Raw genomic sequence first — 23,721 nt, 5'->3', positions numbered from 1 at the left:
TGGTTTTTTATTGTGTCATTTTACCATAATTTGTTTGTTTAATCACTAATGTAAACAATTGGTTTATTACATTTTGCTATTATAAATAGTGCTGTATGAACAGACTCATATGCAGGGCTGGCTTCATGGGCTAATGACCAGGGGAGCCACATAGGCTCCTAAGTACAGAAAGACCCCCATGCTTGAGATTTAATGTCCTGTGGCTTCTGTCTTAAAATTCTTAATAATTTTATCTTTGAATTTGTGCAGTTTGATGGAACAATGGAGCATACACCAGGAGCTTTGAGCCTTGGCTCACACATGCCTGCCTCCTGCTTCCTTCCCACCACTCCATAGTGGACACCTCACTCATTTGCCAACTTACCAGCCATCCAGTGACCACTGCTGGCCTCTGTTCCCCCTGCTGGGCAGAGGCCTGGACACCTGGGTCAAGGTCCAGCACACTTTCCTTTTGTGTTGAGTTGCCCAGACACTTGTGAGGGTCTGCACTTGCTTGGCAAGTATCTGGTGCCAGCTGAGGAAGTGTGACATTAATAGCAAACTTGTTTTTTGTTTTTTTTTTAAATGGAGTCTCGCTCTGTCGCCCAGGCTGGAGTGCAGTGGCATTATCTCGGCTCACTGCAAGCTCTGCCTCCTGAGTTTACACCATTCTCCTGCCTCAGCCTCCCGAGTAGCTGGGATTACAGGTGCCTGCCATCAGGCCTGGCTAATTTTTTGTGTGTTTTTAGTAGGGTTTCACTGTGTTAGTAGGGTTTCACTGTGTTAGGCAGGATGGTCTCGATCTCCTGACCTCATGATCCGCCCGCCTCGGCCTCCCAAAGTGCTGGGATTGCAGGCGTGAGCCACCATACCCGGCAGCAAACTTTTAAAAACCATGTCATGATGAAAAGGATGAATAAGTTCTAGATATCTGCTATACAACATTATACCTAGAATTAACAATACTGTACTACTGTACATGTAAAAATGTGTTAAAAGGGTAGATTTCATGCATGGTGTTCTTACCACAATTAAAAAACAACACGCACACACACATACACACACACCATGATGTCTTAAGAAAGAGATCATGGGAAAAAGGAAAAGGAAAAAGTTTTATATTTTAGTATTGTCGATGGCACTTTTTTCCTGCTTTTTGAACAAAGGGCTCTGCGTTTTCATTTTGCTCTGAGCCCACAAATTATGTAGCCTTTCCTGTTTATGTGTATAACTGTGCATTTGTGAGGATGTTTTCTGTGGAATGAATTTCTAGAAATAAAGTTACTAGGAGGTAAAACAATATATGCATTTTTGACAGTTATTGCCAAAAAACTCTCCAAAAAGATCATACCAATTCACACTTCCACCAATAGTAAATAAGACTTTCCTACTAGGAATTATCCTTGTTTGTTTTTTTATCTTTGCTAACCCCATGGGGGGAAAAAAGTCTAGTTTTGACTTTCTTTCACCATGTTGGCCAGGCTGGTCTCGAACTGACCTCAGGTGATCCACCCGCCTTGGCCTCCCAAAGTGCTGGGATTACAGGTGTGAGCCACCACACCTGGCCAGACTTTTATTTTTGAATTACCTCCTAGGATTTCTTTGGAGAGAAAGTGTGGAGTGGTCCTACGTAGTGGTCTTTCCCCTTGTTCCAGTCACTCTGTTTACCTTAATGACATTTTCCTGATATTTACGTACTGAAAAATATTCATGTTTATTACAAATTAAAACTGCAAATAAGCACAAATAAGTAAATCTAAGTTACCCACAATCCTACACTTCCTAGAAGAAGAAATATTCAAACTGTGTCTTAGAGCAGGGGTCTCCAACACCCAGGCCATGAACTGGTACCATCTGTGGCCCGTTAGGAACTGGGTCACACAGCAGGAGGGGAGGGAAGGGTGGTGGAAAGTGAGCATTGCTGCCTGAGCTCCACCTCCTGTCAGATCAGCTGTGACATTAGATTCTTATAGGAGAGCAAATCCTATTGTGAATTGTGCACGTGAGGGATCTAGATTGTGTGCTTCTTATATGGTAATCTGATTAATCCCTGATGATCAGAGGTGGAACAGTTTCATCCCAAAACCATTCCACCCACCCATCTGTGGAAAAATTGTCTTCCATGAAACCAGCCCATCATGTCAAAAAGTCTGGGGACCACTGTCTTGGAAGACAAGTAGGAATTAGCTAAGCAGAGAAAGAGGAAAAGGGCCACTCAAAAAGGAGACCCAGAGATATGAAAAGCAAGATGTGCCCATGAGAAATGCCCATGATTCCCTACACCAGAGCCTGTCAGGCAGAGGTGGGAGTGAGGGTTAAAGGTAGGCAAGGATTAGATGAAAATGACCATCTCTGCCATGCTAAAACATTTGGATTTCATTCTAAGGCAGTGGAAATGTATGAAAATATTTTAGTCACGAAGTCAAGTAGAGATCTCTAAATTATGGAGTTCAAAGGTTTTTGGACCAGTTTTAATTCATCCAATACTCAAGTTACAGTTCACCTTCCTTCAGTCCTTTTGGGCTATACTGGCCTTTTCCATGGTTGTGCACACATGGAAGTGGCCACTGTTCTGATACCATCGATCTCTTTCTGGTCCCATGCGGATGACTTCACTCTTCCTCCCCCTCCTATCTCATCACCCTCTAATTAGGTAGGAGGGAGGGTTGGTAACTAAGGGTGTGGTTCCTGTCAGATTCTGACACATGTAGATCCTTCCACCATCATGCAGCCACTGACATTGTTCTGGCAGGGGAGGGAAGGCAACCAGCCTTAGCCGTGTGATTCGTGAGCTCTCACTGTGTCCACTCCTGTCTCTTCACTGACTGTCCTTTCTATCTCCATCCCTGTACTCATAGCAGTCTTTTCCTCTGAATTCCCTCTTCTTCCCTCTGAATTCCTTCCTCTGTTCTCTTCCAGACAAACCCTACTCATTCCTTAAATCCAAATTCAAGTTCATTACTACTGTATTGATTTTCCTCTTCTTAGAACAACTACATCACTTCTTAGAACAACCACATCACTTGTGTTCTCTACCATGCAATTTACCACTTATATAGCATGTAGAATCGTTCACCATTGCTTTATTCGTGCAATAATTGTGTCTTCTCGCCTAAATTGTAAACTACTTGATATCTTTTCCCTCTACATTAAACTGTAAGCACCTTGGCATTAGAACTTGTCTTACTCATTTCTGTGTCCTGGTGTATATCCTGCATTATCAGTACATATTTGTTGAGTGAATCAATGACTTTGATACCCATGGAGGCTACTCTTGGTCAGTCTGGCATCCTCTGTATCCGCTTTCTCCAGTAACAACACCACCACCTTCCTGGTCACAGAATGGGTCATGACGCAGGTTGAGGCAATCATAGTTCCCTAGGCCACCAGTCAGAGCCCTTCTCATTGGGTTCTCAAAATGAATCTGTGAGAGAGAAGCTCTTTTTCTCTCTCTTTGGCCAATGACAGATCAGGCATGGACTATGTTCTTTTCTGCCTTCTGTGACTGTCACCAGAAAGAACTTGTTATGTCTCTAATGGCATAGAGCTTAGAGTACACTAAGGCTGCCTGATGCCTTTCTTTAGAATAGTTAGTGGCTAGCATTGTATAGAAGAGCTTTTAAATGCAGGAAAACAGCTTTCTACCTGTGTCAGTGCCGAAGACTCTTCCAGTAACTTCCCATTTGCTTCTGAATAATGCATCCTCCCATAAATAGCTTGTAATTTCTCTTTGTGGGTTAAGTGTATATGACCCATTGCTCAAAATCTTCCTAGTTTGCCTGTGCTTTCCTCATAATTAATTATTTTATTCCCTTAGTGTTTTAATTCATCTTGGTGTTGTTATCAAGACATTAGCAACAGCAGCTTCTCTCATTCTCAGAAGGATGGGTGCTCCAAAATTAGGTTGCCCAAGCCTAAACTGCAGTTTCTATGACTTTCTAGGTGTGCAACTTTGGACAAGGTATTTAGCCTCACTAAGCCTCAGTTATTCCTACCCCATGTAGTAGTTGTGGAAATTAAATGAGATCATGTAAGTGCTCCATAAAAGTTAGCTATACTTTATTAATGTTTTTGAAAATTTTTGTATATGGATGGTTTGTTATATTTCTGAGATTTGTTTTTAATGGCCAGGTCTCAAGTGAACTCTCAGTTACCTGGAACTAAGACTGTATCTTATATATCTTTCTATCACTAATGCTTATCACTCCACCTGGCACACAGTAGATTCTCAATAAATATTTCTTGACAAAACACATGAATGATTGAAAAAAAAACAACAAATGATTTGTGAGTGGTTGGGGTCAACCTCTGTGACATCAGCTAAAATAGTTAGGGATATGTCCCAAACAACCATAGCTTCCCTCAATAACTTGTGAATATCATGAATTGATTCAAACACTTCTTAACCTAGTTATAATTCTTTTACTCCAATAGCAATGATCATTCACTAAATACAAATTATCTATACTCCACTTTTCAGAGAGAACTAAGTCAAAAGCAAATGTTGATATTGCAGATTCATTTATAAAATAACTATGAGAGTATGTCCTTTGATCAATCTAAATTCTGCCTACTTTAGTATAGTTCTGCACAGTGAGAACTAATTATCACAAAAATTACTTAGAGACCCTGCAAGATCCAGGATCATCAAAAAAGAATGAATTTAGAAATTAAGAAAGTAGACTCACATTTTAGAAAGTTCCTTAACAGGATCTAATATGGAAAGGTTAACTTTAAATTGCATCCACATTAGGTAAGGTTTTCTGTAAATTTTAACCATATAACCTATTATATATTTTCTTCTAACTGCATAAATGGGACTTCCTTTAATTTGTTCCTGGTCTTTTTCATTTTATTCTTTATTTTAAAATTTTGCTGAAAGATCCTGTCCAGTGCTGTTTGTAGTAGCTTTTGCCTGGCTATTTTAATATTTTTTATTATGCATAATACAAATGTAAACATTATAGAGGCATAATAGAAACAGTTCAAAATGACCAAAATTCAGGCCTCCAGAGATAACTACCATCAACACTGCAGGACACATTCTGCTGAACTGCCCTCCTTACACACGCACATATACTGATATGCATGTAACATTGTTACTGATATTTTTTACTTTGACAAAAAATGAGACTATACCATACCAACTGCTCTGCTTTTTTTACATTTAGCTATTTATCTAGGATTTTTCCATATTGGCACATAGAGATCTAACACCTTCCTTTTCATAGCTATGAAATATTCCAGTGTATGAATTAATCATAATTTATTTAACTATCCTTTTGGGTTTTTACATTTTACTCTAGAACTATGTAATCTTGAACAAGTTAATTTAACTATTTATTCCACAAATTTCTCATTTATAAAATAGAGCTTTATAAAATAGCTTATTTTATAAAGCTCATTTGTAAAGTAATAGCTACCTTATGGGGTTTTTGTGATGATTAAATACAACTTACATGGAAAGAAAGCACTTATAACAGTGTCTGGCACAAACAAATAAATGTCATCTACTGATATTAATAGTAGTAGAAGTCCTTCTTATATATGCCTTTTACTGAGAAAATTTCAAGCTCTAATAATTCATATTTTATTAAGAATATGACTATAATTTCTAATTTAAAATTACTCATTTCACCATCTCATTGCACTTTTATTTTTGCACATTGCTGCTCAGTTGTTCACTCATATTATGTTACATAGTTATAATTCATGTATATAAATTTTTGTTTTCATGTAACATAATATATAAAACTTTTTCCATAGTTCTCGTAGCCTTTCTTTGCTGTTCATTCTCTATTTTGTTCCTCTTTCCTCTTTTCCTCTTGAAGGAGAACTAGGAACTGTTGGTTCAAGAAATAGAGATAAGAAGAGATATACCTCTCACAGGGAAAGCCAGATGCTTTCTTTGTCCTTAAATGTCCTCTTTACATATAAGCCAACCCTACAACCCTAGAGCAGATCCCTAATGCTGGATCTTGATCATATATTTTAGGATAGAGGAGAACCTGCCAATTCTAGCAACCAAGGTTAACCCCATAGAAGAGCCATAAATCATGGGAATAATGCTGCTAACTTATTTTGTTTTTAAATAAATTCTGAGCCTTGAGGAAAAGATATGTGAACTAAAGCCACAGTCTCTTAATATTCTAACATTTGTTTTTAGATCATAATTACAGCAACATTTTATTGAATACTTACTGTTCAAATACTTTCTGTTCCAAATAGTTTCTATATATTATCTTATTTAATCCTTGTTTATCTAGATGAAAAAACCAAGGCATATTTTCTTGTCTATAATAACTTTCCCAGGGTTTTTCAGTTGAGACAGAAAAGGATTCACATCCAAGCAGTGTGGCTCCAATGCCCCCAAGCGTAACTCTTCTCTATACTGCTTCAGTTGAAAAGAGCAATAGAGATCAACAGTTCAAGGCCAGGTGTGATGGCTCATACTTGTAATCCTAGCACTTTGAGAGGCTGAGGTGGGAGGATAGCTTGAGGTCAGAAGTTTGAGCCTGAGCAATATAACAAAACCCTCTCTCTACAAAAAATGTTTAGGCAGGCTGAGGAGGAAGGATCTCCTGAGCTCAGGAGTTTAAAGATATAGTGAGCTATGATCGCATCAGTGCACTCCAGCCTGGGTAAGAGCAAGACTCTGTCTCTTAAAAAAAAAAAAAATCCTGTCAGAGTTTTTAGATGAACTTGACAAGCTGATTCGTGTATGTGTGTCTGTGTGTATTATATATTATATATAGAGAGAGAATATATATTCTAGAATATATATATTCCATATATTAGAAGTAAAGATACATATTAAGGCTAGGGGTTTACCTAGCCTTAATGTTTAGATGGTTTATAAAGCTATTCTAATTAAGATAGTGTCGTATTTGCATAGGAACAGACAAATTGTCCAAACTGGAATAGATTAGAGAAGTCCGGAAACAGCCACATGAAAACTTGATATGTGGCTTGGCTGACGTGGCAGAGAAGCGTGAAAAGGATGGATTTAGCCATTAAGTCATATTGAAACTATCAATATTCCATATAGGAAAAAATATTCCTACCTCACACCATTTATAATAATGTTTTTAGATGGATTAAAGACTTCAATGTGAAAAGTAAAATGTAAAACTTTAAAAAAAAGGTATAGGAGAAAATTTTCATGACAGGGATTGGGGAAGAGGAAGAAGCGTTTCCTAAATGAGACATGAAGTTTGCTAATCACAAAATAAAACATTTTTGACGGAGTCTCTGTCACCCAAGCTGGACTGCAGTCACATGATCTCAGCTCACTGCAACCTCCGCCTCCTGGGTTCAAGCAATTCTCCTGCCTCAGCCTCCCAAGTAACTGGGATCACATGATCTCAGCTCACTGCAACCTCCGCCTCCTGGGTTCAAGCAATTCTCCTGCCTCAGCCTCCCAAGTAACTGGGATTACAGGTGTGCATCACCATGCCCAGCTAATTTTTTGTATTTTTAATAGAGACAGAGTTTCACCATGTTGACCAGGTTGATCTCAAACTCCTGACCTCAGGTGATATGCCCGCCTCAGCCTACCAAAGGGCTAGGATTACAGGCATGAGCCACCGCGCCTGGCCCTTATAACAAAAGATTGGTAAGTATAATTACATTAAAATGAAGAATTTCAGTTCATCAAAATATACATGAAAATGGCTGTGTGTGGTGGCTCATGCCTATAATCCTAGCATTTTGGGAGGCCAAGGCAGGAGGATCACTTGAGCCCAAGAGTTCAAGATCAGCCTCAACAACATAGTGAGACCTCATCTCTACAAAAAATAAACAAAATTAGCCAGGCATGGTGGCATGCACTTGTAGTCCCAGCTACTCAGGAATCTGAGGCAGGAGGATCACTTGAGCCCAGGCAGTCAAGGCTGCAATAAATCAAGATCACACCACTGCACTCCAGCCTGGATGACAGAGCAAGACTCTGTCTCAAAAAAAAAAAAAAAAAAAAAAAAGTTAGTTGATATACAGAATAAATATTACAAGGAATGTTTGGTGGAATAGCATACATTTTTGAAAACAAATGGGCCATAGCTATACATAACAATGTGAATGAATCTTTTCAATACTGAGGAAAAAATCAGATACAGTGTATACTGTATGACACTTATTTATAAAGCTCAAAACTAAAATTATAAAGTGTTATTTAAAGTAACAAAAGTACTTTTATTTATTTATTTGTTTTTTGACATGGAGTCTCGCTCTATCGCCCAGGCTGGAGTGCGGTCATGCAGTCTCAGCTCACCACAACCTCCGCCTCCCAGGCTCTAGCCATTCTCCTGCCTCAGCCTCCCGAGTAGCTGGGATTACAGGCACATGCCACCACGCCTGGCTAATTTTTGTATTTTGAGTAGAGACAGGGTTGCACCGTGTTGGCCAGGCCGGTCTTGAACTCCTGACCTCAAGTGATCTGTCCACCTTGGCCTCCCAAAGTGCTGGGATTACAGGTGTGAGCCACTGCATCCAGCCACAAAACTACTTTTAAAAAGAAAGATGATAAAAATAAAAGTCAGTGTGGCAAGATTTCTTCTGGAGAAGATTAGGGAAAAGCATGTAGATATCTCAGGAGTATTGATGATGTTCTACATCTGAAGTTAAATAAAGGATTCATGAGTGTTCGCTTTTGTTGTTGTGCTTCATAGCTTACATTTTTATTGCATGTATTTGCATACAATAAAAATTTTACAATAGCTTTATGAAGAATGACTAGGTAATAAATATGCCAAAACTACAATAGCCACTGAGATCGATAACTTTGGCATCCAGAGGGCATCTGTGCAGGTTGACAGCAGTCTGCACTCACTGGGTATGTAAGTCATTCAGCCAGTTACAAATCAACCTAATGATGCTGTCAGCTAGTCTACATCTCTCAGTCATACACAAGGATATCAGGTTCCCTTTCTAAGTGCTTGCAAACCATCTGTTTAGTATTTCCTCCTAGACTTTGCCAGGGATCGATGTCAAGCTCTTTTGGAAAGGTATTTTCTCCATATGTGTTCTCAGGAAACACCAAATGTTAACAACCCAAACATAGAAGATAAAAATGTATTGCTTCCTAAAGAATGCCAGGAAAAAAAGGGCTGGAGGCAGGTAGGGAGCCTCTTCTATGCTTCAGTGCAATTGTCAGAACAGATATTGATTTTCTCCCTTTCGGTATCTTCATTGTGTCTGCCTTTGATAACTGCATTAAAGTCATTTCCCTCTGGTGTTAAGACTAAATTAGAACCACTGTTGCATTTATTACCTAAAGATTTTTAATACAGAGAGATATTTGTTTATTTCATTAACAGAAGTCGTGGTCTCAGAAAAATAGCAAATTGTTCTCTTTAAAACTTGAGTTAAATAATTTTTTGAGTTCAGTAGAAAATATAAAATTATTTAAAAATTGGAATTTAAAAAATGTTTCCTTTCCTTCCTTTATTGGGGATTAATTTACATACCGTAAGTTGCATCCATTCAAAGTATACAATTCAGTGAATTTTGACCAACGTATATGCCCACAAATCATCATCACAATCAAGATACAGAACATTTCCCTCATCCTCAAAAAAGATTTTTCTTGCCCCTTTACATTCCATCCATCCCTCCAGCCCCAGGTAAGACCACTTATCTGCTTTTTGTCTGTAGATTAGTCTGCATTTTGTGTAAGTGGAATCCTGAAGGACACACACCTTTTGTATTTATATTTTTTAATTCAGATTTTGAGATTCGTCCATGTTGTTTATATCAGTAGTGAGTTTTCTTTTTATTGCTGAGTAGTGGTATATTGCATGAATGTGTCATATTTTCTTTAAACATTTACATATTAATGGATATTTCTATTGCTTCCAGATTTTGACTGTTGTGAAGAAAGCTGCTATGAATGTTTGTACACAAATCTTTGTGTGGATATATGTTTTTATTTATCTTGGGTCTTACTGTTTTGTTGTTGTTGTTTTGAGACAATGTCTCACTCTGTTGCCCAGGCTGGAGTGCAGTGGTGTGATCTCGGCTCACTGCAAGCTCTGCCTCCCGGGTTCATACCATTCTCCTGCCTCAGCCTCCTGAGTATCTGGGACTACAGGTGCCCACCACCACGCCCAGCTAATTTTTTGTATTATTAGTAGAGACAGGGTTTCACCATGTTAGCCAGGATAGTCTCGATCTCTTGACCTCGTGATCCGCCTGCCTTGGCCTCCCAAAGTGCTGGGATTACAGGCGTGAGCCACCGCACTCTGCCGTCTTACTGTTTTTATGGTTTATATTCTCCCATCCATTTACTTTCAACTTATGTCTTTATACTTAAAGTCTCTCTCTTGTAGACAGCATATAGCTGGGTCTTGCTTTATGTCTATTCTGATCATCTCTGGCTTTTATTTAGAATGTAGAGTCCATTAACATTTACCATACATATTCTTATAGTTGGACTCAGGTCTACCATTTCATTTTCTGTTTGTCCTGTTTTTCATTTTTCTTCCCTGCTTTCCTGCTTTCTTTTAGATTAAATATTTTTTAATTTCATGTTAATTTGTCTATTGTCATTTAGCCATTCATCTTTGCACTTTTTGTGGTTTCCCTATGGATTACATTATATATACCTAACTTTTTACAGTCTACTTAGAGTCAATATAATACCATTTAATATAAAATATAGAAACCTCAGGATTACAATATTCACATAAAATATAAAGACCTTGTGGGAATTAAAATGTATTTTAAGAACTATTTTACAGCCTACTCAGAATTAATATATATAGTACCATTTCATGTAAAATATTGAAAACTTGCTGTTAAGTCCATTTACTGCTCCCATTCACATACACTATCTTTCATGTTAAATTGTCACATGTATTACATCTACATAAACTCCACAAGAAAGTGTTGAAATCTTTGCTTTAGCCTATAATCCCAGCACCTCGAGAGGCCAAGACAGGCAGATCTCTTGAGCTCAGGAGTTCAAGACCAGCCTGGGCAACATGGTGAAACCCCATCGCTACAAAAAATACAAAAATTAACCTGGCATGGTAGTGTGCACCTGTAATCACAGCTACTCGGGAGGCTTAGGTGGGAGGATTGCTTGAACCTGGAAGGTCAAGGCTGCAGTGAGCCATGATCATGCCACTGCACTCCAGCCTGAGTGACAGAGTAAGACCCTGTCTCAAAAAAAAAAAAAAAAGTTTTTACCTTTAAGCAAACATGTTTTAAAGAACTTAAAGAACATATTTTAAAGAACTTAAGAGGGTCAGGCATGGTGGCTCATACCTGTAATCCCAGCACTTTAGGAGGCCAAGCAGGGAGGATTGCTTGAGCTCAGGAGTTGAAGACCAGCCTAGGCAACATAGTGAGACTTCATCTACAAAAAATCAAAAAATTAGCCTGGTGTGGTGGTGCACACCTGTAGTCCCAGCTACTTGGAAGGCTGAGGTGGGAAGACTGCTTGATGTTGTTCCACTGTCTTCTGGCCTTTCATGGTTTCTGATCAAAAGTTGCAGTCCCTAACTCATTTTTCTCTGTATGTAAAGGATAATTTTTTCTAGCACTTTCAAGAAATTTCTCTTACGTTTATTATTCAGCAGCTTGACAATGATGTGTTTAGGTGTGAATTTCTTCTAATTCATCCAATTTGGGGTCCCCTGAGCCTCATGAATCTGAAAATTGATTATCTTTTTTATTTTGAGATAGGGTCTCACTGTGTCACTCAGGCTGGAGTGCAGTAGTGTGATCACAGTTCACTGCAGCCTCTACCTCCTGGGCTCAGATGATCCTCCCACTTCAGCCCCCCAAGTAGCTAGGACCACAGGCTCGTGCTACCACACCCAGCTAATTTTTGTAATTTTTTTGGTAGAGATGAGGTTTCACCATGTTGCCCAGGCTGATCTCAAACTCCCGGGCTCAGGCAATCCTCCCGCCTTGGCCTCTGAAAATGCCAGGATTACAGGCATGAGTCACTGTGCCCAGCCTGTAAATTTATATTTTTAACCCAACTTAGGAAATGTTCTGCCTTTTGTTTTTTGTTTTTTGTCTGCCTCATTCTTTCTCTCTCTCTTTCTAGGACTTCAATTACCCAAATGTTAAATCTTTTTAAATTGTTCTGCACAGCCCAAGACTGTGACTTTTTGCTTGGTTGGTTAGTATTGTCCTGTCTTTTCATTTATTATGAACATATTTTCCATTCTTCATTGAGCAAATTCTAATTATGCTATTTTAAAATACTTGCCTGATAAATCCAGCATCTCTGTCATCTTGGGGTTTGCATCTGTTGACTTATATTTTCCTTTGAGACTGAGTCATAGTTTTCTGTCTCAGTATGCCAAAACATTTGGGTTGTATTTTGTGAACATTGCGTTATAAAGACTCTGGATTCTATTATATTGCTCTGAAAAGTGTTTATTTTTCAGACAATTAACTCAGTTAAACTCAAACTACAACCTGTTGTTCCTGCAGTGAGCAGGGACTTCAGATCTTAGTCTCAATCTTTAAGCCTAAACTATAAGCTGCTTTCAGTTCACCCCATATGTGTACAGTGCAAGGTCCAATCAGCTATTTACCTAGGCCAAGTTTAAACACATAATTTAGGGCACTCTGGCTCTGGCTCTCTCATTTCATGGATTTCTTCCTCACTCTCTGGAGGTCCTGGTTGCCCCAGACTCCTTACCCTGGCAATGCTAGTGAAAGACAAAGGCTTTCCTTTCCAATTTTTAGCTGCCTCCACACTATTGTGACTGCAGTCACTCTTAGAAAGTGCAAAAAATGGGGAACTCATTCCTTGCTGGTTTACTTGGTTACTTCAAGTTTCAACTCCTCTCCAAAGTCTGTCTACTTTTGTTCACTCTGCAGAGCCTTCAGGTAGTTGATTTTTAAATATTGTTCAGGCCAGGTGCAGGGGCTCACACCTGTAATCCCAGCTCTTTGGGAGGCTGAGGCAGGCAGATCACTTGAGGCCAGGAGTTCAGGACCAGCCTGGCAAACATTGTGAAACCCTGTCGCTACTAAAAATACAAAGCTTAGCCAGATACAGTGGTGCACACCTGTAGTCCCAGCTATTCAGGAGGCTGGAGCATGAGAATCACTTGAGTCTGGAAGGTGGAAGTTGCAGTGAGTCAAGATTGCACCACTGTACTCCAGCCGGAGTGACAGAATGAGTCTCTGTCTCAAAAAAATAAATAAATAAAATAAAGTAAATATTGTTCAGAGTTTATAGCTGTTTTTTACAAGAAAATCAGTTTGTTGGGTACTGGAACCTAACCAGACTGGAATTCCCATATTTACTCTTCTTCATTTTGGTTCTTTCTTTTTACCTCCTTTTCTGCCTTCTCTTCAGCTCAATAAGCTCAAGTTCTCTATCATATCTCTCACTTTCTCTCTTTAGGAGATTTTTGCTTAAAAGAAGTTCTGATTAAATCTCACCTCTTCTCTCCTCATTCCCGATCCCCTAACATGCTTGACACCACTGCTTTACTTGGCAAATGACTTATGTTGCCATTACCCAATCTGGGGACAATCTGGCCACTTCTCTGTCTGAAATCAGCCCCATCATATACCCAGCACTAGAGCATTAGTTAGTACAGTGCAAGAATTGATTGGGACACAACTATATACATATTCAAGGTCCAGAAAGAGGCACAAATACAGATAATAGTTTAGCATAGGATAAAGGAGACATCTCAAATCACTAAGGCAGAGATGAACTTGCTCAAAAAGTAATGCAGGCAAAACTGGTTAGCCATCTGGAAAAGATTCCAAATGGACCAGGAATCCAAATGTAAATAATAATATTAAAAGTATTAAAAGAAAACATTGGTGAATTTCTTTATAATCTCAGCATAGATAAAGGTCATCTAACTGTGATTCAGAATCCAAGTACAATAAAGAAAAGATGTATTTATTTAACTATATGAAAATAAAAATCTTTGGCATGGCAGAAAGTACCATAAACAATGTCAAAAGACAACTGAAAAACCAGGAGAAAGTATTTGCAGTTTATGCCATGGGAAAAAAAAAAAGGCTAATATCACTAATATATAAAGAACACTTTAAAACTGAGGAGTAAAAGCCCAAAAACACTAGAGAAAAATGGACAAAAGTCATTAACACATAATTCAGAAACAGATTTTTAAATGGTCCTTAAACATGAAAATGTGTTCAACCTCACCCATAATTAGAGAAATGATAATTAATACTATACCAAAATATTATTTCCTACCCATTATTAGATTGGCAAAAGTTAAAAAGTATAACACTAATAGAAGTGGCATGTGTTTATTTTTAAACACAAAATTACATATGTGTTTTACTTCTATCCCTAGAAGTCACCAGCCCCAGTGCTAGGAATGTAATACCCTGAAGATACACCCGCCGATCTACAAAAATGCATATATATACACAGAGTCTCTTGCACAGCTGTTATACAGTCTATCTACAATTTTTTTAAGAATATGTCTTAGGGCTGGGTGCGGTGACTCATGCCTGTGATCCCAGCACTTTGGGAGGCCGAGGTGGGCGGATCACTTAGGTCAGGAGTTCAAGACTAGCCTGGCCAACATGGTGAAACCCCATCTCTACTAAAAAAAATAAAAATAAAACACACACACACACACACACACAAATTAGGCAGGCGTGGTGGCAGGCACCTGTAATCCCAGCTACTCAGGAGGCTGAGGCAGGAAAAGCACTTGAACCTGTGAGATGTAGGTTGCAGTGAGCCGAGGTCACACCACTGCACTCCAGCCTAGAGGACAGAGTGAGACTCCGTCTCAAAAAAATAAAAGAGTATGTCTTATGACTTTCTTTGATTTGAGTGTCTTCTTTAGCTTTTCCTTACTCTACTTAGCTCCCCCACGTAAGTCCTTTCCTTCATGGCTCCACTTACTTTTATTTTTACCTCAAGGCAGCTCTTTCTTTCAGTTCCCTTAGGTATTAAGGAGTCACAACTGCTTGGTGTGATTCTTGGGTCATGTCAAAAGATGTAATTCCTTCCTAGCTCTGCTTTCTTCTTGATTCAAACTTCTAAATAACCCCTTCCCCTGCTCCCTCCCCCACCACAGTGCCTATGACAACATTTCTTCCCAGCTTTTCAATTTTGCATTGCAATTTACATTAAATGCTTTTTGGTTTATAGAATATATGTATTAGTCTCTGTAGAAAAAGAAGACTTTTAAAATACCTTCTAAGTCTAGTGTTTCTCACGTCAAAAAATACTTTAGACTTTGGAATATTTCAATCAATAGTGATCCATCTCTTTTGCATATAAGCTGCATTTTTCCGATAAAATGAAAATAGAGCCATTGAGACCCATAGATAAAATATATTTTCCTGCAACTTAGATATTTGTTGAAGAGAAAATTTTCAGCAAAAGAAATGGCACTGGCTTTTAGTGAATAAAATGTTCATATCTACTACATAGACAGCTGGGAGGCAGCTTTATACTCTATCATCCCTTATAGTTGCATGGTGCTTTAAAGTCCACAAATTGCTTTCAGGAGTCAAGTGTCATTATTTCATATTCATGTAAACCCTTAGCCTAGGTATTACTATCATTCCCATTTTACAGATGGAGAAATTGAGCTTAAAGAGATGAAGTGACTGGCCTAAGGTCACAGAGAAAGTAAGCACCAGGCTGGCTAGTTTCTTCTGTTCAAGATAACATTTACTGAGCCCCTGTTGTATGCTAAACACTGTGCTAGTGCAGTGGGTACAGAGGTAGATAAGGTGCTACAACTGGTGCCAGAGGCAGGTATACCCTGCCTTAACTAGGGCCCTTCTCTCCCATACCTGCAATATCTTCTCTCTGGGCTGTCCAGGGCAGAGCAAGTCACTCAATTCAAAGTGGGATTGGCAATCCAGGAACACTTATGTGGCTCCAGAGGTGAGAGGTGCAGTGCAGCTTCTCTCACAGGGCAGTCCCCACTTCTGCCCTCTTAGAAACACACAAGCCTAAGAAAAAGAGATTCTAAAAAGGCTACTCTCCCAGCCAAAACACTCTCTAAACTTTTTCTTACCCAATTCATCTGTTTACTAAAGGCTGAAATACTACATTTGAAACTATAGTATTTGAGACCTATCTTAGAGCTAAGGGAGCCTGCTATGGTCTGAATGTTGTATCCCGCCCCCCCAAAATTAATCTTTGAAACCTTTAATCACCAATGAGATAGTATTAGGAGGTGGGGCCTTTGAATGCTGGATTAGGTCATGAGGGAGGACAGAATCCTCCTGAATGGGATTAGTGCTTTTATAAAATGTTCCCTAAGGAGCTTGTTTGCCGCCTCCACCATATGAGGACACAGTGAGAAGGGGCCATTTATCAACCAAAAACAAGTCCTCCCCAGACACTGAATCTGCCAACACCTTGATCTTGGACTTCCCAGCCTCCAAAACAGTGAGAAATAGTGGCTTTGGTAAAAAAAAAAAAAAAAAAAAAAAAAAAAAAAAAAAAAAAAAACCTGGTTTATGGTATTTTGTGATAGCAGCCCAAACAGAACCCTAGTCAGAAATGATGTAAATCAAGTTTGTCCAACCTGCTTCCCACAGGCCGTATGCAGCCCAGGATGGGTTTGAATGCAACCCAACACAAATTCGTAAACTTTCTTAAAACATTATAAGATTTGTTTTTTTAGCTCCTCAGCTATCATCAGTGTTAGTGCATTTTATGTGTGGCCCAAGACAAATCTTCTTCTTCCAGTGTGGCCCAGGGAAGCCAAAAAATTGGGCATCCCTAATATAAATCATCCATTGTGAACCATTTGTTCTTTAGTTAACAGTCAATTATTTTTTTCAGCCTGCCTTAGACTATATTAGCTTGATGAGGGCAGGTGAATGGACAACTGCTAACAACAGAATTCCCTGGGTAGCTGACCAGAGCTGGGATAGAGGCATGTCCACTGCAAGCTGAAGGATCTCTGCTTGAGCTCTGCTCATGGAACTCCCAGATTCCTCTTCCCTCTTTCCCCACTGCCTGCCAGCACCACACAACAGGAAAGCATAAGCAGTAAGGCTGGGCTGGGACATGTGGCACCTCACACAAGCTGATAGCTTGGGCACACCTTCAAACAAATATTTTTAAAATGCTAATTCAGCAATTGTTTAGAAGCTAAGAGCTGCAAAGAAAAAGAGAAAGAAAAAGGAACTTGCTTTACTTTGCCCCATTCTTGCACACTTCCTGAGCAATACCAAATAATGGAACCCACCCTTCTTCAAAGCAAGTGTAGTGAACCCTGTTGATACATGAGTGTGCCACTTTGGGGGTCCTGTCCTTCACCCCAGCAGCTTATTAGCTCATCCTCACTTACTTCTTTATTCTGCTTTAGTCTTCTGGCTAATCCCCCAAAAGAAAAAACTCATTTCCATCTAAAGACCTTTGAACTGGCTCATCTCTCTGTAAGAAACAATCTTCGCACAAATGTTTTTATGACTCACTTCACTTCATTCAAGTTTCTGCCCAACTGTCACCTTCTTAGAGAATACTTCCCTGGCCAGCCAAGCTAAAAATTCACATGCATGCACGCACACACACATACACACACACACACACACACACACACACACCTTTATTTTTATTCATAGTATCTATCATTGTCTAAAATTGTATTCTATTTTATTTGCTTATTATCTGTTCTCCCACTAGAATGTAAGTCACGAAAGTAGGCAATTTGTCTCTTTTCTTGATGACACCAATAAGCGCCTGGCTCATAAAAGACAGTAAACTAATAAGTGCTTGAATGACAAACTAAATAAATGAATGACTAGGTGAATGAATGAATGAATGACAACAGTTCTCTCTCTGCAAAGAGTTCTGGGATATAAATTTTCTCTATCTCATTACAGTTATGGCGATGTTTTGATCTTCTTACAAACTGGGGCTCCAGGAAGGTAGTCACTGCTAGGTCCATTCCTGCACTCACCTCTCTGCACTGAGTTCACATGTTGATAACCACTACCACCACCCCTGCCACCTCTTTTCAAGGGGCTTCTCCTTTTTCCTAGGGTCCAAGCATCACTTCCACAAATAGGGTAAATGAGCTTAGAAAGACAAGCTCGACTGCCTCACCGTTGTGAGCTGCTAGATTATTCTCATGTTGTGTTGATTTAAAGACAATGGTTGGATGATGCTGCACTGTTGTTCCTGATAAGCTTTATCTGCTGTGATTATTTACCCTGGTTGTTAACATCCTATAACTATCCTGTATTCAGAGAGTAGACAGCTAATTGTAAATCGACCCAGGCAGGCTAAGATACTGTGACTCTATAGTCTCTGTAGTGGTTCTTGACCTTTTGGGGGTCATAGAGCTATTTTGAGAATCTGATAAAAGCTAGGGGCTTTTCCCCCTTCCCCCACCCCACCAAAATACATCTATGCATGTACAGATGAATTATATATAATTTCAAGGAGTTCTCAGAATGTCTGAAGCCCATCCATGACATCCAAGTACAGGCCTCATGAATGTCATTTGGAAAGGAACAGGTCAGGCCTAGAGGTTAGGGCCCTGTGGCACAGGGGAAGATGTGGAGGACTGGGCAACAGCACCTTTTCCTGGGCCTCTACTTTTGACATTTTATGTGAAGAGAGAAATACAGACATTGTGTATGCACGTATGTGTGTTAAAGTCGCCTATTTTAAACACACTTTAATTTTATAACCCTATTTTAAGCTGTCTTCTGAGAGGGTCCACTTCAGGTATTACCTAATCTTCAATCATTTGGCTTTCTTAGTTTTTTCCCATTGTGGCCACAGGAGGGCAGGATAAGTCCAAAAACAACGTGAATACTGGCTACAGCTTGGGCTGCAGTGAACCAGGCCTTCCTCACTGCTTTAACTATCCTAACACGAAGGGCCACCGTTTCACTCCTGTAACCTTTCCATTTCATGACATTGGTGTGACCTGTTCATCTAGTGCACGGATGCCCTGTTCCCCTGCCAGTGAGGGAGATATTTTTCAACATCTGAGAAGTCTCCTCCCCGATCCCCAGATTTAGCACATTTAGTTGTATTTGTGAGGAACACAATACGTACTAGTTGTTGGTGTTCTATGTATGGTAGTTAGGAGTAGAAAGCAGTGACCAAGGGGGAAAAAAGCATTGAAAAAGGAAAACATATGGCCGGGCGCAGTGGCTCACACCTGTAATCCCAGCACTTTGGGAGGCCAGGACGGGTGGATCACGAGGTCAGGAGATCGAGACCATCCTGGCTAACACGGTGAAACCCTGTCTCTACTAAAAATACAAAAAAATTAGCCAGGTGTGGTGGCGGGCACCTGTAATCCCAGCTACTCCTGAGGCTGAGGCAGGAGAATGGTGTGAACCTGGGAGGCGGAACTTGCAGTGAGCCAAGATTGCACCACTGCACTCCAGCCTGGAAGACAGAGCGAGACTCTGTCTCAAAAAAGAAAAAAAAAGGAAAACATATTATTATCATATAAGAGTTCATCATTTTGTGGATGAGAGAAAAGGAAGAAAATTATATTTGTTGGACCTACTGGATGCCATTTATAGATAATCATCTTGCTTTTTAGTGCTTTATTAAGAAATAGGTTGTACTATTCTACTTCGCCCAAAATCACATAGCTAACACCTTTTTTTTTTTTTTGAGACGAAGTTTCACTCTTGTTGCCCAGGTTAGAGTGCAACTTACGATCTCAGCTTACCACAACCTCCACCTCCCAGGTTCAAGCGATTCTCCTGCCTCAGCCTCCCAAGTAGCTGGGATTACAGGCATACACCACCACACCCGGCTAATTTTTTGTATTTTTAGTAGAGATGGGGTTTCTCCATGTTGGTCAGGCTGGTCTTGAACTCCCAACCTCAGGTGATCTGGCTGCCTTGGCCTCCCAAAGTGCTGGGATTACAGGCATGAACCCCTGTGCCTGGCTGCTAACAACTTATAAGCCTCACGTCAAACCCTGATCTTTCCATCAAGCCTTTCATAAACTCAGGAAAAGAGAAGAAAATCCTTTAAAAAAAAAAATCAGCAGTGTGATTAATATTGCCCAAATGAAGCCCACAGATACCCAGGGATGGCAATTAAAGCTAGATAAGGGAGGATATAGTTAAGCATAACTTCTTGGACAAAGAGTTGAGTTCTGGAAGAGGTGTAGGCCATGGGCTGACAGTAATGAAAGCACTAAGGAAGGAAGGAAGTCATGTGGCAAGGAGACTAACTTAGATGAAGCTCAAGACTTACAGGAAAAAGTAATGAGAGCTGAGGAGGAGGGAGCCACTGTTCAACTCAGGCATTTGCTAAACTTCAGCTCTATGCAAGGCACTGATAGGGAGGATAAAAGTGAAAAGAAACAATTTCTACCTTTTAATTCACATTTAGATGGGAGAGATCAAACGTATTCCCAAATAACAATAGTACCAAGGTAAAATGTAATATGAACTATATTACAAACGTAAACCAAAAGCTATGGGGCTATAATAATGGAGGGAATACAATAATGGCAGACTTCATGAAGGAGGTGACATTTGAACTTGGTCTTCAAGGATGCCAGTATCTCAACAGGTAGTGATGAGGAGGAAATAGTCTGAGCCATCACAGAGGAAGGAAAGACTAAAGTACTTGTAGAATCATGAGTAGTACCAAGTGATACAGGATGAGTGAGTGACAACAAGAAGGCAGTGTGTGCTCTTGAGCAAAGGAGGGATCTGATGAAACCATGTTTCAGAAAAAGTAATTGGTAGTAGTAATAATAAGTAATGGAAGGAAAGAAATGGAGTTTGCTAGGACAGTTAAGAAGCTACTGCCATAATCCAGGCACAAGGAAATGAATGCCTAGACCAGTGACAAAGAAAATGGAAAAGAAGTTTGGCCTCTAAAATGTTCTGGTTTACACATTAAGTCTCTAGTTTGGATAATGTAAGTCTGTCCCCAAGAGAGTGTTCAATCCCTTCTGAAACTGCAGAACTGAAAACTCAAACCTGAGACACAGCACCTCTATCGAGATTATATGAGAACTTTTTCAAGAAAGCAGTTCTGCTCCATGGCTCTTCCAAGAACATGTAGGTTAAGGACTTAGAAAGGAATGTCAGAACATTAATGGGTGACAGCAGGGAAGACTGCTGCCTGGCTGGCTGCCAGGAGGACCTAAACACATGACATTTTCCTTCATAGAGAGGCTGTGCTTCAAGCCTGGTTGTTTAGCTCTGCAGGATCAGAAAGTTAATTTTGCCAGCACTCTTTTAAAGACACACACCTTCCTAAGCTCAAGACTAAAGGATAAGCCAGAATGTTTTAGAGGGAGAAGCATAACCATAATCACAAAAAAGAGCAGAGACTTGAAAAACACATCTCTGCCACTGGGACACATCACTGAGTCCGCAGGCCTTCTCTGAGCTGCACTCAGGTGGGTACTGCCAGCATGCATCCCTGTTGTTCCTGTTCTCTGCATTTTTGGCCAACCCTCTCCTCTTCCAATAGATGCATTCATTCTTTAGATATGCCAATATAGGCTGGGCAGGGTGGCTCACATCTGCAATCCTAGCATTTTGGGAGGTTGAGGCAGATGGATTTCTTGAGCTCAGGAGTTTGAGACCACCCTGAGCAACACGGTAAAACCCCATCTCTACAAAAAATACAAAAATTAGCCTGATGTGGTGGCTCGCACCTGTATTCCCAGCTACTTGGGATGCTGAGGCAGGAGAATCACTTGAGCCCAAGAGGTGGAGGTTGCAAAGAGCTGAGATCACACCACTACACTCCAACATGGGTGACAGAGTGAGACCCTATCTCAAAAAAAAAAAAAATACACACACACACACACACACGCACGCCCGTAACATCAATAAATCAATACGGCTACAGTCAAATCTTGCCCTGGACAATAAGCCATTCTCCCTTCTTAGGGTAACTTTTTCATTGGCCTCACTATTCTGGTTGATTTTATAGTTCAACTCTCTGAGGAAACCTTTATTTTCCTTACTTCCAGATTCTTGATGGGAGACGGCTCTGCATTGTTCCCTCACATTGTGGTAGGAGTGTCTAATCATCCACCCTTTCCCTGGGGGAAAGAAAAGAAACACTTCTTTTCCCCAAAATTCTGTCATTTCAACTCTAAGCAATTTTATCTTCTCTACTTTCTTAGCTCCTTTGCTCAATTCTGGTTTTGTTTTTGGTTTTGGTTTTGTTTTGTTTTGTTTTGTTTTTGTTTTTGTTTTGCAACTGAGACAGTGTCTCACTATGTTTCCCAGGTGGGTCTTGAACTTTTAGGCTCAAGCTATCCTCCTGCCTCAGACTTCTAAGTAGCTGGGACTACAGGTGTGAGCCACCATGCCTGGCGTCAATTGCATTGCTTTAGTAGCTGCCACTTTATGCTTTAAGAACTGTTCTGCCTCACTGAGGAGAAGCTGCTCAGTCATTTTCATACTTGTTACTCAAAGCAAAGCACAGGCTTCAGGCTTAGAAAAATTAAATTACTTCTTGTTTTGCCTGTGACAAAATAAAATTCACATTATTTTTTTAAAAGACATTTCTCTTTACTTACAAGGAGTGTTTTTTTGACAATGACTTTATATATATCACGGTAGTACCCTAAAACATAATGAGGCAGATGAGAATTTGGGGAAAAATGGTCAAGATTCATGTTGCTTTATAAACTCCTTAAGGGCACAGAGTGTCAGTTATAGCTGATGGAATAAATGAAATAACTGACTAGTTAACTAATGAATCTTCGTAACTATTCATGGAAGATGGCAGAGTTTTCATCATTCTGGTCATAGAGAAATGCATTTCATGCCCCTTTTCAGCTGCAGAATAAGTTGTTAAATATGACATGAAGTCATTTTTCACCACAGTTCCCCTGTGTTGGAACAAGTATGTTGGACTGAAGCCCCTTTGTTCCCTGTGGAAAGTCTGCCACCTCTGCAAACTTGTCCTCAGGAATGTCGTTCTAGAAATAATCCAGCCTTCTCCCCGGGGTCTGTGAGTCATACACAGAAGCTAATTCATTGGAGCAACTGGCTTTTCTTAGGCCCTTTGTAAAAGTATTTCAGAGATCCCTCCTGACGAAGCAAGGAAAGTAGGGTTCCCCCTCAACTCCTTTCTAGCTCTTCCGTTATTTGCTCTGTGCTTCTTCCACCACCTCATATTTGGCTTTCACTGATGACCTTTACCTGCAGACCCAGACCGTAGTTCCTTAGCTAGTGTTGCCTGAAGCTGGAAGTACACCAGCAAAGCCTCATTGCTCCTCCTACCCAGCTCCATTCATTCAGATTTGGAATTAAATCACACTCCACTAGACCCTCCCCATCCTCTTTGCTATTAACCACACGGGTGAGATACAGTATGCCAATGACTGATGCTCCAGGCTTGGTTCTCTACTATAAGGGGATGCCCAAAAATTCATCTTTCTTTCTTTTAGTTTTTTTAAATTCATTATTTATAACAAGTAGTAACAGAACACATTTTCACTGTAAAACAACAACATGAAGCTGAAGTCCCCTTTGTTAAACTAAATATTTAATTTGCATTGCTGTATAATTTTTGGTTGTTTTTATATTCTAGAATATTTTGGGGTTGTTTGCTTTCACAGTGAATTTCTTTCTCCCTTGTTTAATTTTTTATTTATTTTATTTATTATTATTTTTTTTTTCTTTTGAGATAGAGTCACCCAGGCTGGAGTGCAGTGGCCCGATCTTGGTTCACTGTAGCCTCTGCCTCCCAGGTTCAAGCAATTCTCGTGCCTCAGCCTTCCACATAGCTGGGATTACAGGCGCCCGCCACCACACCTGGCTAATTTTTGTATTTTTAGT

The 23,721-nt window shown here is 39.9% G+C and overlaps 1 protein-coding gene across 1 annotated transcript in view; it reads left to right on the top strand.

Annotated features, from left to right (window-relative positions):
• Positions 1–23,721, top strand: part of M1AP (meiosis 1 associated protein) — a 96,268-nt gene that overhangs the window by 45,427 nt on the left and 27,120 nt on the right. The window lies entirely within an intron of this gene.

This window comes from Colobus angolensis, unplaced genomic scaffold (genome assembly GCF_000951035.1).
Source record: "Colobus angolensis palliatus isolate OR3802 unplaced genomic scaffold, Cang.pa_1.0 Scaffold249, whole genome shotgun sequence".
NCBI classification, from domain to species: domain Eukaryota; kingdom Metazoa; phylum Chordata; class Mammalia; order Primates; family Cercopithecidae; genus Colobus; species Colobus angolensis.
The sequence above is the reverse complement of the archived record's forward strand: the minus strand, read 5'-3'. Positions and strand labels throughout refer to the sequence as shown.